The 17,247-nt window shown below is 35.7% G+C and overlaps 1 protein-coding gene across 2 annotated transcripts in view; it reads left to right on the top strand.

Annotated features, from left to right (window-relative positions):
- LOC124638566 (CHH-like protein) overlaps positions 1-17,247 on the top strand; it is a 68,073-nt gene that overhangs the window by 2,931 nt on the left and 47,895 nt on the right. The gene's annotated exons all lie outside the window — the stretch shown is intronic.

The raw sequence follows: 17,247 nt of genomic DNA, 5'->3' as shown, positions 1-17,247 counted from the left end.
TTGAAAAATATACCTTAAGTACCTACTTATTGGTATCTGCTATAAATACCTAACTTTAACTGCGTTCACAAAAGAAAATAGGTTTCATAGAGCTTCAAACAAGAATATGTAATAAAATAACTGGAAATTGGGAAACTTAATTGGCGACTCCAATTAAGAATTTCATTAAAATTCTTTATTTTATGACGCCTTACAAGTAGTGTGAGTTACGTGGACAATTTATATTTTTAATTGAATTTTCTATACCTACGAATTGTGACGAAAACTCAGAAAAGTGGATGGTCGTAGGAAAATTCCTATTTTCTAAGAAAACAAATTGTTTATTTGTTATTATGTTAGTCCTGTGAAATGAAAAAACAGAGCCTTACTGAACAATTTTCTAGTCTGGTGGTTTATGGATAAGTACCTATGTCGTAGGTAAATTATGAAAAAACCGGCCAAGTGCGAGTCGGAATCGCACACGAAGGCTTCCGTACCATTATTTAGAAAATGAGCAAAGAAATCACGTTGTCCCAAAATATTTATTTCATTCTAGTTTTCAGTATTTGTTGTTACAGCGGCAACAGAAATACATCATCTGTGAAAATTTAAACTCTCGAACTATCACGGTTCGTGAGATACATACAGCCTGGTGACAGACGGACTGACGGACGTATGGACGGACGGATAGAGGAGCCAATAGGGTCCCGTTTTACTCTTTGGGTACGGAACCCTAAAAAGTATGTTGTGACATCTGAATACATACCGCTCATGTGTCAGTTGCTCTATGTAAAACCATGTAAAAGCTTCATCTACCTACTCAGCTGCTTTCGATTCTACTGAAGGACTACTTCGTATTCGTTACTTTTACGATCTTTCCTCTTGATTCTCCATAAGTTCAAAATCTGTCTATTGAAAAAAAATCTCCGTCGGTATAGAATCCAGTAGGTACTGTATGTATGCATATGTTGAATACCAAGGATATATTTAGAATTGCATAGTAATGCAGTTTTTCCAAGTGGACATTTTTATGCAGTTTTCCTACCTCTTATGTGTAATTATATTATAGTGCATGGTTATGTCAGCATTATCATGGGTCCTATGCATCTATTTAGTTTGTATAAATAGGTGGCAGATACAAATGTTTTTGCCATACATATTTTTACCTGCTCTAATTTCTCTAGAAATATTGAAATGTTACTTAATGTCATCAGTCCCTACGCATAGACAGAGGGTAGAAAGTCTGACAACCAGTCTCATCAGGAGGAGATTAAATTGGCAGAAGCTCTATACATATATATATTTATTTACACAACTAATCTACTTTTACAGGTTAAGCTTAACCCTTATTCGATAGATAGGACACTCTCTATGTAAGTAAGCACTGGTACTCAGCTGCATCCGGTTAGACTGTAAGCCGACCCCAACATAGTTGGACAGTTTTGTGTGGCGATATACCACCGAAATTGTTCGCGAACAAAAAATCTGTGTGCCATAGAGCCTCAAACCGACGGAATCTCGCCTTTACAGAAGAAGAAATCAATCATTATCTGAAAGCTTAACCGCATGTATCCGGAAACTTTATTTGAAGAATTACTCACCAAGCTATATTAGTTATAATGAAATCACTTGTATTTGACAAACTACCTCTACTTTACATGACGGATGTCGCCAATACTTGCTTATAAAAATTCAGTTTGCTAATGGTTACCTTGCAAGGCGAACTATTTACCAATTATGCAATGAATCGTCTTATTAAGGTACCTGTCTGTGTTTTGGACAGCACTATTTTGTAGGTTTCTGCTGACAAATTCTATTTCAGCAAAATGCCTCCTCACGAGCAAAACCTTGGCTGCCAATACATTATAGTGCCGATTTTCAGCCTACTTTGAATAAATGACTTTTGATTTTATGTAGGTTTTCAAATCCTATCCACGTTAATTCGTTTAGAATTCATCTGGTTTGCATACCTTCCACCTACGTACCCTTTATTACAGTCGGTAGATATACTCGAGCCATCAACAAAAAAAGGCAGCTAAACATTTTCCGTTTACCAGGAAAGTTACATACAAAAAAATGCCAAGTCACCCACTATGACTTTTCCATTTAAACAGTGAGTCAAGATCTAATTGGTCCTATTTCTCGCAAAACTATTAAGATAGGAATTGCACAATGGAAACTGCGGACATCGGAGGCGGTACTTCTAATACGATAGCCGTCAATCATTAATCACGACACAAGATAATAATGGACCTTGTATCGGAAAACTAGTTAAAATATGTCCGTTGCCTAGTTGCGGTATGGGAAAAACGATGGGGTGACGTCTATTTTCGGTTTGTAGTAAGACCTTTTTGGCGGCAATTAAATATTAAGTTAATATAAGGTCTCTAAGCACGTACCTACCACATGGTTTTGCTAATAAAGCACCATTTCTTTGGAGTGCCACTTCCGTTTGTAAGAGTGTCTAGATAAGACCAAAATCAAGTATTTTGAAGTAACAATGGTCAGTTCTACACCGATAGGACGAAGTAACCAGGATATCTAAAAACGCATCTAGGTAGATTTCGTTCTCGTAATATGATCAAAACAAAAACACCGTGATCAAAGCTAAACTTCAATTAAATCAACATAAAAAACATTAAAAATGACTTAGTGAGGACTTAATCGTAACCACAAAAATCCAGTTAAATCAAATACTTATTAAATTATTATTGACTTAACTCTAATGAAAACTGAGTCATTACAAATGACTGTGGTAAAAAAATGTTACAAAAAGTGGGTGTAGTCTGACACATAGTATCTAATTATTAAGTTACACTTATGAGTTGGTTCTCAGTGTGTCATCTTGAATTTACTATTAACAGGATGGCAGAAGGATGCCTAATTGTAATAATTTTAGTTTTTTGCAATACTAGGTATATTGCAAAAAATGACAAGTTTGTTTAAACGGGCTAATAGCTCTCTAATAATATCTCGATAAAAGTTAATTGCTTGTCTATTAGAAACTGAATTTATGTTAGATATGTGCTGAAAAAAGTTCCAACTTCAATGATTTGAAAAAATCAAAGCTCCACGAAGCCTAAACTTAGGATTTATGTACCTAATTGACATAGATAAAATAATGTTCTCGTTTAAAACTACCACGTAGAAGCGAGCTTGTTCGTGTGTTTTACCTAAAAGCCACTGCAATAAATTCACTAGAACCGAATAGGTATTCCGTAATGTCCATAGACTGTAATCTCATGGTCCACATACATGGACATTGATTTATTGTGTCAACAGTGATGGCTCTGCTTTTCATGACATACATTTTCTCAGAAAATGTTAACATTCATCATTGTATAACATGTAGTTTACGCGTTTCTCGGAGACGATCTTCCACGTCATAAGGGCTTAGCACAGATTATAATTAAGTATCTCATGGATTAATATATTGATTATAGTTTTAAAGTTCCGAGTACTCGAAGTTGTCGTCATAGAAAATTGTGGCGCAATTTTTCGCGTCATGTAATTTTCCCGCTTTTTGTTTGTACTTCAGAATTACATCATGGCAGGAATGGGAGAAAATTGAAAGTTCATCGTTCATTTAACTGTCTTTCCCCGGTTTTGGGAAATGTTTTATAAGATAAAACCCGCGTTATTGACGTAGGTTGGCAATATGGCATTCCCTGGAAGTATAACGGTTCTCATTATAAATATTAATATCATCATTAAATTAAAGGAAGCGTATTCCGAAACATATGAAATTAATTGCTGTGACCAAAATATCAAGAATATATTTTGGGAAATCCTATTATACTTTAGAAACACAAGATGGAGTTTTTAGACATCTTGTCGAGTTAAAAATAGACGGGAAATCCATTTGCGAGGAATAGAAACTCTAATTGGGCAAGATAGTTTATAATTTGCATATGTAATCATAGATTTTGTGAAACATTCCTAATGAGGTAGATCAAGTGTTTTTGTACCTATAGTCATGGAAAGATTTAATTTGTTCTTTTATTTTCATTCAAATATTTTCTATCTCGCCAGTAACAGGCTAGTTTCCTAAAAAATAATAATTAGTCCGTCTTGTAGATTGTCCAAAATTAAGCGATACGTATTTTTTCTTTTTTAAATTGGATCAGAACTTGTTAAGATATAGCGTATTATAGTTGAGTGTGAAGTCACAAGTTGCTACAATTTTCAGGACACTGACGTAAAAGGCCCCCACTCCTAATTTTTGAAGTGTATTATCTTTGTCATTTTATGTTTAATTAAAAAAAGAAAAAATACGTATCCAATATTTTTTGATTATCTAAAAAGCGGACTAAATATTATTTCATTATTTCGACCCTGGACACTACCCTACTGCGATATCTCGGCTGCTTAGTACGGGAGTAAACAAGCATAGGTATTTTTTTACTTTTCAGCAAACCTCTTTTGTACTAACGAAAATTACAACTAGATAGTCATGTTACTGCTGCATTGATATACGATGGTAAGTATAGACCAAATTAGCGGCCATTAATGGCCTATTTATTTAGTCAAGCATTTTTACCTTAACATGAAAAAAGTAACCGGTCAAACTTCACCTCGTTTGACTCCTATACTAATAGAAATTAATTCGTTACAGACGCCAGTTCATTACTCTATAATTATGTCTTCAATACCCATTTTTTTTCTTGTGCCCAAATCATATTTCAATGTCAGGTCGTATTTAATTCGTATCATGCAATTTTTTGCCGTCGCTCAATCATCAATAGACTGTCTGTGTTGACTTTTAGTAAAATATAATGTTACCAACATTACGGGATTACGTACGGGACTTTTTTGGAAATAAAAAAGTTATTGTGTGTGAATGAATTTATTTAATTGAACATTTCGCGGGGACACGCAATAAATTGGAGCGTATTTTTTTGCCAGTGAACCAGTTTTAGTGAAATGATCGTTTATGAACATTTGTATGCTTAAATATTAATTGATTAAATAAAGTGTAGGAATAAAGGTATGGTGAATTTAATTCAAAAGGGCTTCTTAAATATCGCCATCGCGGGAAACAGATTTTCCCTACGAACGTCGTAGCAATACTTCCCGCGCAAACTCAAACGTCACTACTACCACAGATTAAAGAACACTTTGCCGCCTATTTTTTATTTTCCTTAGCTCGCAGACAACAGCAGTTTATTCTAAGGTTGAAGGCCAACCACTTCCGTTTCTTATGGCTAGTGGCGCCAACTTTTTGTAATAAATTATTATAATTGATGCCATGAAAATCGATTTGTTCGGTTTATTTAAACGATTAATTGTGGTAGTTTATTGTTTATAGTGGATTGAGATAAGATTTACATGCGAGTGTCCACTAATTTGTAGCGTTTTCACAAAAGGACAAATATGGCGTCTGATAAAAATTGTGACTGGAATAGTCGATTGTTTATAATCCTCTATTTTCCCTAAGTTTTATAGTTTCGCATTAACGTTTGTTAAACGTAGTAAGCCAAGTACTAGCTAAGATTAACCAATTAAAGTTCAATTAAGTGCCTACTGCAAAAAATGACGCGAACAAACAGTCGGAAAAACATTTTTTTATATAGGAAGCGTTTGCCTTCTTAAGTTTATTGGTTTGTTATTGCAATTTAGTTTTTTCTTCTCTTTCCAATTCCAATCAATGCATGGGTCAAAACATGTGAACAACCACTTCTCTATGTTACATAATAATTAATTGTATGTATTTGTTACATTTATTATAAACAATTTAAAACTAGCTGAATGAAAAACTCCTTTTTAACTAAAACCTTATTAGTAAAGAACACCAATGAACGGAAAGCACATTTAAAAAGTATATCTGTCACGCACCAGACAGCGCGACGACGACACGCCTATTAACTTTCCACCAATTAAATTGCATCCTTATCTTTATTACACATAAGTGTTAAAATAATTTGTCAGCTATCTGGAGCACTGATATTATGTCACATTGTTAAGAACCGGAGTAACTTCGTATTTGGTTTTGGAACACATGGCATTCCATTCATATTCAAACTATTTACAGAAGACATAAAGGAGGCTCTATACTTTTGGATTATATATCTGTCATTTACGTTCTTCAAAAAAAAAACTTTTAGTTTTTACTGCCTCAAATATCTGGTAAAGCATTGCCTGCCTGTAAAAGCTCCTTAACTTCTTTCATGAACTTGTTAGGAAAGTTTGCTATGCAAAGAATATTTATGCACTTACAGCCTACCAACCCATACAAACAAGGGAGAAGCTTAGCTTTCATACCAAATCTTCATAACATATCATTTTGCATCGCTAGCGTTCGCAGACGATGACGCAAGGCCCTTGCAGCGATTTAATAAAAAAAAGCTTGCAAAAAGACCAAACTTAACAGTCCTCCTTGAATGATCATCATTGATAGACAACCTTATTTGCGGCTAACAAACTAATTAATCTTTAATTATCAACCTTATTTCTATATCGTTAAAGTGTATGACTTATGTCAGCAGCTTTTAGTAAGGTTTGTCGGATCTCTGGTGCGCAAATGATTGGAAGTTTTGTTAAATGAAGTCATAAAGTAAACCAGTTTAATTTTCAGGAATTCAGAGTTATGGAGAAACGGCCTGGTTCCTCTTAATTTGAAAGGATATGTATAAGGTATCCGTCTGAGAGATAATTATTTCTATTAATCGTTGCCGAGGGTTTTCCTGTCTTTGATCCAATTGTATTGTCTCACATATCTACCTACTAATAATGAATGATAACAACCCAACAAACAAAAACGTCATATAAGTCTTAACTTATACGACATAAAGTTGGATAGCAGTCTTATAATGATAGTGAGATGACTACTAGGTCCTGTAGACGTCTTTAATTTAACTTATTAGTAGTGTGACGAATATGTCATATTAAGCTGGTCTTAGCAACGTTGATAAGACCAAACTAAACGACGACGTTATATTACAGTCTTAGCTAAAACGTTTTTACGACAACGCAATAGTCATACTAACGTTATAGTATATTAAACGTTTTGAACTGACCAAATTAGGTCTTTGAAAACCTTTATATGACATCTATGTAATGTAGCAGTTGTATAAACGTTTTCACAGTGACGTTTATATAACGATCACTATCCTGTTTTACAACGGTCAATTGGAGACTCTTAAATGACTTGGTTGTTTATTTAATACTCAAATATAACATATATATTACATGATGTCCGTTTAATGTCATGCTCTGACTTTAATCAAACTTGTAGTCGCATTTAAGTCAGTTTTTGACTTTAAAACGGCTAGGCCGCTCTATTTACGGAATATTTGATTAAGTTTACTACGAAAAATGGAAGCAAAAAAATGTGGAGTAGACTTAAACGTAGTGGAACTTTCAAAAGGAAAGTAAATCGAGATTTCCTTAATGGATCCTTGGATAACTAGCTGTCATGGCGTATTGCATGGTCTTGAAATAACCTTAATACGACTTTATGTCTTTAAAACGTCGTAAAGAGATAATTGTGTGACAAAAGCAACAATGTCCTACATTTTTAGAAATAAAAATATTTTTATTAATAAAAATATAATCATGAAAACACAAAATTGCGAGGGGGCATGAAAATCTGAAATAAATACATATAGGTATAGTATCATAAAACTTTAATACCAAGTCGAACTAAACGCCATGAGAGACAGATACATTTATTAGCGAGATATATAAATATAAGTTAAATAACACCCATCACCTTTTATTTCCTTGTATTTTTTATTACAAAACCACAAACATCGCGTCACTATCAAGAAAAATGAATAAGTTTTACAGGTGTTGTTCCTTGACTCAAATAAAACGTTTTAATCATTCAAAAACGCCCTTATGACGACAATACAACAAACTAGCCGTTGTAAAGTTATGATGCGACTTCTGCGCAACGAAAGTGGTAATTCCATAACGTTCATACGACTTTTGAATGACTTAACGAAGTCAGCTTGTGACTTTTGTATGTCCGTTATACGACAATGTTGGTCATATAACTGGGGCCATTTTCGCGTTTAGTAAACGTTATTATAACGTAAGTGCGACTTAGGTATTACGATCGATGGAATTAAGATAACGTTTATTAAACTTTTAAACGACGTTAAATTGTTAGTTGGGAATGTCCTTACGAATAACTACCGGAGATATATCGTGAAAGACGGGACGGTTGACATATGTCGGGCATGTCACCATCCGGGTGAGTCTATCAGACATATTATATCTGGTTGTTCTCGTTTGGCTAATGGTGAATATTTGCACAGACATGACCAAGTGGCCAAGATTATCCACCAGCAGCTTGCTCTGCAGTACAACCTTGTAGACCTTGAGGTACCGTACTACAAGTATGCGCCCGACCCAGTTCTCGAAAAGGACCATATCACGTTGTACTGGGATCGATCTATCATCACTGATAGGACTATTGTAGCCAATAAGCCTGATATAGTGGTGATAGATCGATTAGCGCGCCGCGCGATGATAATCGATGTCGCCGTTCCGCATGACGAGAACCTCGTGAAAGCAGAGAAAGAGAAACAAATAAAGTATCTCGACTTAGCGCACGAGGTTGTCGCCATGTGGAGTGTCGACACGGCTGTTATTGTGCCGATTGTCGTTACGGCCAATGGTTTAATAGCCAAGAGCCTCGACGAACACCTCAGGAGGCTCTCGTTAGGCGGCTGGATCAAGGGACTGATTCAGAAGGCAGTACTCCTTGATACGGCACGTATTGTGAGGAGGTTTCTGTCTCTGGGACCCTAACCACCGGTACCTTGGACCCTGTGCCCGATATCGGTGGCAACCTATTTTTTATATTTTTAAATGTTTTTTACTTTTATATTTAATATTTAAAAATGTAATAAATATGTCCAAGAATAAATAAATAAAAAAATAATGATAAAATAATGAATTAATAACATGTCATGTGCGTCACGCGTGTTTACAACTAGGTCTTAAAATTTGCCAAAATCACACTTTTATACGGCAATGTTATAGTCTGCAGTCCAGGTTGACATGTGCCATCATCTGTGTATCCTTTCCTAAAACAATATTTTCTTTCAATGGCTGACACGATCCATCGTATGACATACAATATTATATTGTATGGGCTGCTTAATCGCTCCACGCATAATTAACTCAAACAATTAAACTAACTAGAGGTTAAACACCTATAGTTATTTTGACATCAATAAGTTTGGCACCGCGCCCCGACACTTCGGCTAATCAGAGTATCGTGTAGCTGCGAATTCGATTCTATATCGATTTGCAAAACTGATTGCGATTAATCGATTATTGTATCCGAGTGATAGCTCGTTAGTCTTGTATTGAGAATCGAGCTGTCATGTAGAGAGATGATATTTCGCTTGACTTGACAGTAACTGTCATATCCACTAGTCTTGCCAGTTGTTTAACTGTTTTGTGATCTCTGGAAGTGTAACCGTTCTTTACTTAAGATATTATTATCGTATTTTAATTAAATGTCAATTAAGATTTTTTATGTCCTTTCCTCTCAATGTTAATCTGTCTCTGGTTAACTTTTGATTAATAATTGTAAAAAATATATATAAATCAATAATGATACTAATTGCAAATAACAGTATAACTGGTCAATAATTTCTAAAACCTTCAACATACAATATCTAAATCACAGCACAATCTATCAGTCGCAAGGTAAACCACTAATTTGCTTTTATAGTAAACTTGTAAAAGTTACCAAGGAGTTCTAATGTTCTGAGCAATAGACAAATGTGTTTTCATCAGTCGTTATTGAAACGTAATTTGAATGTCTATGTTTTGATAGAGAAGGGAAGATGCCCGTACCTTTTTATACGAAACACCACAATTATATCAAACCACTCACATCATTACTGCAAAGTTATATTCTAGCAACTTAATTCTTAAAATGTAAACAAAAAAAAAATATTGATTGAGCCCTACAGCCCAGTGGCGGATTTACCAATAGGCCAAGTAGGCCAGTGCCTAGAGCGGCAGATTTAGAGGGGCGGCAAATTTTGCGAATTTTTTTACAGTTTTTTTTTTTTATAATTATACGAGTACACAATCCATATATAAATAAACGATTAATAAACTCACTGTAATATATGCTTAGGTTTATGTGATCATGAATTTTAAAATATTCCAATAGCGTTTCAATAAAAATAAATTGAAAAATCCGCTCGCTTCGCTCGCGGTTTCTTCATCTTTTCTGGTTTATTCTGCGCTCTTTGAGTCCAATCTAACAAAAAGTTAAAGCACCGAAGTAGCAAAAATAACTGACGCTCTACGCTGAGATTTCTAAGCTGTTCAGGAGGTGGAGGACTTTTGTGTCCCAAATAATTTCGCTTTTGTGTCCTCAAAACTCAACAAATTAAATATTAAAATTCCTCCAAAACAGGAAATATGGTCTATAGTGCAAGCTTACTCACCAACAGAGCAGTCATCTACTTTAGAAATCGATGCATTTTACTCAACTCTCAACATCGCCCTAAAAAAGTACACATACAAACACTGCATAGTAATGGGAGATTTCAATGCTCAGATTGGAAGTCCACGAAATGGAGAAGATATTGTACTTGGCCCTTACATCAGAGGGAAAAGAACAAGGAACGGACAAAAACTAATAGAAATGGCGATGGAAAATAACATGAGGATAATGAACAGCCTATTCAAGAAAAGAACTTCAAAAAGATGGACTTGGGAATCGCCAGGTGGCAGTTTCAAAAACGAAATTGATTACATCTTAACAAATAGACCAAAATTAATTGACGACTGCGGCACCATTTATCTAAATTTTAATAGCGACCACCGAGTCCTCAGAGCACGTCTGAGCAGGTCAATGGGCACTATTAAAAGTCGACCCTTCAAAGTCAGAAGACCAACACCAAATAACAAACAAATGTTAAACACCATCAAAGACAAACTGAAATTAGTGACAGAATCATCCTTCGAGGGTATAAATACTCAGCAGAATTACAACATACTACATGAAATATTGACATTGAGACCAGAACCTGATACTAAATATAATACGAAGGATAAGAAAAACTTGTCAGAGAAAGTAATTACACTCCTAGAAGCAAGATCAAAACTGTTAAATACTACAAAGAAAACAAAAAAAATAGCGAAATAAGTAAAGAAATCAAAAACCAAATAAGAAAAGACAGAGAACGCACTAGGCGTGAAACTTTTGAAAAATACATAAGCAAAACCGGAGGTATTAAAAAGCTCTAAAAACTTTAAAAGAAAAGAAAGACTGGATACCCAATATGAAAGACCGACTTTCGAAAACGAAAACAAAAAGATATGATATACTGTCAATAGCAACTACATTCTACGAAAACCTTTACTCCAGCAAGAACCAAATAGTAAACACCGACTTAAATAACACCGACGCGGTTCCACCTATACTAATAGAAGAAATATACAAGGCAATAGAAACACAGAAGAAGGATAAAGCTCCCGGCCCTGATAATATCAGCAACGAATTACTTACAGATTGTAAAAACGAGCTAGTACCACTACTTAAACACATTTTCAACGACATATTGCACACCGAGGAAATTCCTGCACAGTGGACTACATCAACAATAATCCTACTCCATAAAAAGGGGGACAAAGGAGAAATTAACAACTACAGACCAATAAGCCTAATGTCGAACATTACAAAATTTTTGCAAAAATTGTCCTAAGGCGAATAACCAAAACTCTTGATGAAAACCAGCCCAAGGAACAGGCTGGCTTCCGGTCAGGCTATTCAACATTGGACCATATACTAACGGTAAGACAACTTTTTGAAAAAGCCAAAGAGTTTAAAGTGCCCTTCTACTGTTGCTTCATCGATTTCAACAAGGCATTTGACTCAATAGAACACAACAGTATCTGGCAATGTCTGAAGAAACAAGGAGTCGACCAGAAATACATTAGGATTTTAAAAAAAGCATATGATGATGATGATGATGTCCTCCTAGCCGATTATCGGCTACGGCGGCTGTTCTCATGTAAGGAGATTAGCCAACTGCGCAGGACATATTATAGTGCACAAGCATTTGCGCAGACACAGGTGCACTCCCTATTCCTTCACTCTCATAGCCCGATGGGACGGGAATCCGACACGACCGGAAAGAGATCAGGCGCAGGACCGACATTTACGTGCTCTCCGATGCACGGGTGAATCAATCACCAACTTCCAGGCTTCGGGCTGCTTTGTGAAAGTCTTCTAAAACCCACAAAGCGATTTCGGCCCGACTCGGGAATCGAACCCGAGACCTCGTGCTCAGCAGCCACACTTGCGACAACTAGACCAACGAGGCAGTCAAAAAAGCATATACACTAACAGTACAGCAAGAATAAAACTAGAGAAACAAGGGAAACAAATAAACATAAACAGAGGCGTACGCCAGGGAGATCCACTGTCACCTAAATTATTCACAGCTGTACTGGAAGATATCTTTCGGAGACTGGAATGGGACCACTACGGACTTAACATAAATGGCGAAAATCTTACACACTTGAGGTTCGCTGATGACATAATAATACTGGCAAGGAGCAAAGACCAACTACAATACATGATCACTGATCTGGATAGAGAAAGCCGCAAGGTAGGTCTGACGATGAACACTTCAAAACCCAAAGCTATGACAAACGGATTGGAAGACAATATTCTTTTAAACGGCGAACCAGTAGAGTTTGTAAAAGAATACACTTACTTGGGCCAACAAATCTCGGTCACTGATATAATGACAAAAGAAATCGACACAAGGATTGGAAATGCATGGAAACGCTACTGGGGGTTTAAGGAAATAATGAAGAATACAGAAATCAAAACGTACGTGAAAACAAAACTGTATAACACTTGTATACTCCCAGTCTTGACATATGGCTGCGAGACATGGGCTCTCACCAAAGCGCAATATAAGAAACTTGAAACGTGTCAGACGGCAATGCAAAGAAGCATGCTAAATATAAGAAAATCTGATAGAATAAGAAACACCACTATCCGAAGGCGCATGAAAATTGAGAATGTCACAACTAGAATAAGGAAACTAAAGTGGAAATGGTCCGGCCACATAGTCAGAGGCAATGACAAGTGGAACAACAACATAATATCTTGGTACCCTAGGGACAAGAAAAGAAATCGAGGAAGACAGTACCGAAGATGGGATGACGAAATTAAAAGCATAGCAGGGTATATATGGACTAGAAGAGCCCAATACAGAGCAGAGTGGAAGGAAATGGAGGAGGCCTTTGCCAAAGTTGGGCAAACAGACCAGGTCGTTGGTGTCATCAACTCGTCAGAGTTGTTAGATTAAGATTGTATACTGTAAACAAGGTCTGAATAAAGGCTATTTTTATTTTTATTTTATTTTTTATTTTATTTAATATATGCTTAGGTTTATGTGATCATGAATTTTAAAATATTCCAATAGCGTTTCAATAAAAATAAATTGAAAAATCCGCTCGCTTCGCTCGCGGTTTCTTCATCTTTTCTGGTTTATTCTGCGCTCTTTGAGTCCAATCTAACAAAAAGTTAAAGCACCGAAGTAGCAAAAACAACTGACGCTCTACGCTGACGATTTCTAAGCTGTTCAGGAGGTGGAGGACTTTTGTATCCCAAATAATTTCGCTTTTGTGTCCTCAAAACTCAAAAAATTTGGCGCTCGCTACGCTCGCGACTTTTTCACTTTAGGCCGGTTTTATAAACTCGTTTTGGTACTTTACTGTTCTAAATCTTAAAAATTTTGCGCTCGCTGCGCTCGCGGCTTTTTTACTTGACACTGGTTTCTATAAAACTAGTTAGCGCTTTATAACTTTGCAGTGGTATGACTCCGGTTTCTTTATGTTAAACCTAGCAAAAAGCACCATGAATGATTTCTACACAATTTTTAAGTACTTCAATTACAATTTTAGTCCGTGATTATATTGTGTCGTTTTTTTGGGGGGGTGCCACCCGATGGGTGCGCCTCTGATATAGTACCTACCCGAACGAATGAACCGATTTTAATTTAGTATTTTTTTTGTATTACAGGTGTTTTACGGGCGAGTTTCATGAAAATCAATTGAGCCGTTTAAAAGTTACAGAGGTTTTACGCTTTAAAGTCGCTGTCAGATAAACTTGTTAGGTCAACATTAAACTCTTCGATACATAGCGGGTTGCAAAAATAATCTAGTAACTGACAGAAATATCATTAAGTTCACAATCATTAGGGGCGGCAAAAATTGAATGGCCTACTAGCGGCAAATTTGTAAATCCGCCACTGCTACAGCCTCAATCTGTATAATTATTTCATTCTACCACGTTCCACACTATCATCATTCATAGACAAACACTTGCATAATTCGAGCCCAAGGAGTTCCGATGACCGTCTATGGTTACACCCAAACATCCCCCTCTCACCGCGCAACCGTCTGACAGTCTTACATCAGACTAGCGTGATAGTGACCTTAATGCATTACGAAATTGGCGGCTGCACCCAATGACTTGAGTGCAGACTAGGTTGCATCATCTGCATCAATGAAGAAGTTGAATGACCAATTTGAGTTGGACGAAAAAATGATGGCTCTGAGAAATGTTGTGAAAGAAAGTCTTTGGAGAGAACTGTTGATATCTCTTGTTAAAATATTGGTTTTACTTTACTGTATTTTTCCTTAGAAGCTATGCAGGACAAGGCTTTTAAGGAAAAAGTAATGAGGAGTTATTTAGGCGCCTGGATAAAAATATTCGATGAGCCGGAACCGTAAAAAAACTTTAAATATGCTACAGTTTGTGATAAGGCTCTAAGAATTTGTAAAAAAAGGAAGAATTTAACTCAAAAAGATCTGTGTCTATGTTTAAAATGATCTTTCCAAAACAGGCGCCAATAAAACCTTGAAAGGTATATTTTTGGTCTAAAAATATCGGTTGGTTTAAAAGAAAAAGAAAATCGAACCCATTCTCATTAGCAGCTACTACCTAACAGAGTACGCAATCCTATGACGTTTCATACGCAAACATTTTACGCATTACATTTACCAATGCTGTGACGTATGCGCAAGTTTTTGCAACGCTTAGAAGTATGAATACGCCTTTACAATCATAGAATTTTCTAGTCTATAAACCTATTAAATTTAGGTATAAGTGTAGGAGTTTAATGCCTAGAATATTTGGCGTATAACAGGAGGCGACAGTTATAAAAGTGTAGGGTTAATTAGGTTAAAAGCCACAACAGTTCCGTAAACGCTAGAAATATCAGGGCACCAGTCTAGCCTTTATGTTTGAATCTAACGTGGTGGTCAAGGTTTTTTTAGTCGTTTGGAATGTAGGTATGTAAGACTAGAATTATATTATCTAATCTTCTTCATTGCGTAGTCTTATCTTGCTTAATTTTGATCAGAAAGAGCTATTAGAGATAACTAAACCTTTTAATTATGAATCAGTCAAAAATATTGACGGCCATAAACTGTTGGTATTTGAGGGGTATCCCCATGACCTCACTGCGATGTTTTTAAAGGGTTGTGGCGCCTGTTTTATCGATAAACATTATAGGGTTGTCCGTTGCTGGGAAATTGAAAATTGTGAATATAAGTAATTTGATTTACTAAAATAAGCAAGTTTTTATTTATTTAATAATAATTTATGTAACACATATTGGGCTATTATGTCATTTTGAAGTTTTCTTTTTAGAACATTAGCGTAAGTTGATAAATGTTAGTTTCAAGGATGGATTCTATACTAATATTGTAAAGCTGAAGAGTTTGTTTGTTTGTTTGAACGCGCTAATCTCAGGAACTACTGGTCCGATTTGAAAAATTCTTTCAGTGTTAGATAGCCCATTTATCGAGGAAGGCTATAGGCTATTTTTATCAGGGTTCGTGCAGAGGTTTCCACGCGAAACGGGTGAAACCGCTGGCAACAGCTAGTAAATCACATATTCTTAGTACCTATACGTAGAAAAAGTTAATGGGTATAAAATAATAGTTAACTCTTTATAAATATGAATGAGTGACTAATAGTAGCGTACCTAAATACTTATTTTTCTCGGAAAACTAGACATTATTAGCTGGAAGCCGCGGCCCTATAACGCGGTCACAGCACGCAATTTGTGGTCAGCGCGAACCTAGGCTATGTACACATGCAAAGGCTATGGAGAAAAATAGGTATATAAATAAATCAGATTACCGAGAAAAGGCTTAAAGAAATGAATGAAATTTTTCATCGGTGATTATAGCTACATACTATAATTCTTACTTATATTTATAAATGCGATAGTAACTCTGTCCGTCGTACCTTTATGCCAAAAGTATTGAACCAATGTAAAAGGAAATTGTTACACAGATAGTCTTGAATTTGAGAAAGAACGAAAGCTACTTTTTACCCGGTGTGGGGAGTTCTCCCTCAAGACCTGGGTGGAACTGAAGTGAACAGCTAGTACAGATATAATAGTTGTATCATTTTTGTTGAGTTCTATTTGAGATAAGATCTTTTAGTTACTTGAATAAATTATAATTATGTAAAAGAGGTATGAATCAACAGCATATAGGATTTTTTGTATATTTATTCTAAGAGATTATCTAAATCCCTAACTCAACAGTTGTCTGTGGTGTAACCACAGGTTAAAAAGAGAACCATAATGTCGTGGGTCTTTAAATATCTTTATTTTAGGGATCTTGGAAAGTCCCACTCTAAATATAGATTTTATAAGAAATATGTATCACCTTCGTACACATGTAGGTACATGGTTTTTATTCTTTTAATTAGTGACTGGGTTTTAGGGTCTTTTAATTGGGACTAACATCGACTTCTTAAAATAATTCTGGTTTGATTGGCAATAAGTATTAATTAAATTAGTTACAAGACAGCCCTGTTGGTTCTCACAGTATTTTATCTAAACAATTGGTTGGAGAAACCCGCAGTTTTATTTTGTAATACTGTGGTAACGGTAATGTTTTTAATTTAAAACATGGTGATATAAATTGCTTCGAATTGTGTTATTTTTGCGTTTTCTTATATTGGCCCATCTGCGTAGCCTTTTCTCAATGATATGTTAAACTCGGCTTGGAGTCTACTAAGATGCCATTGAGAACCTAAGTTACAGGGCCTGCTTTTCTGACCTCCACAGTCCAGTTACACGTTCTTTTGGCCCTTTGATAAAAAAAAAACGTCATTACCAAAAGCGCAAACTAAGCATGCAAAACCAATGCTGTGAACTGTTTGTCATAATACAATACAGTTGTAACAGACATATCTCTCAAATAACTATTATATTTATACAGTTAACATTATCAGATAGCTACACG

This window comes from Helicoverpa zea, chromosome 17 (assembly GCF_022581195.2).
Source record: "Helicoverpa zea isolate HzStark_Cry1AcR chromosome 17, ilHelZeax1.1, whole genome shotgun sequence".
NCBI classification, from domain to species: domain Eukaryota; kingdom Metazoa; phylum Arthropoda; class Insecta; order Lepidoptera; family Noctuidae; genus Helicoverpa; species Helicoverpa zea.
Note: the sequence above shows the minus strand (reverse complement) of the source record. Positions and strands in the feature narration are given on the sequence as shown.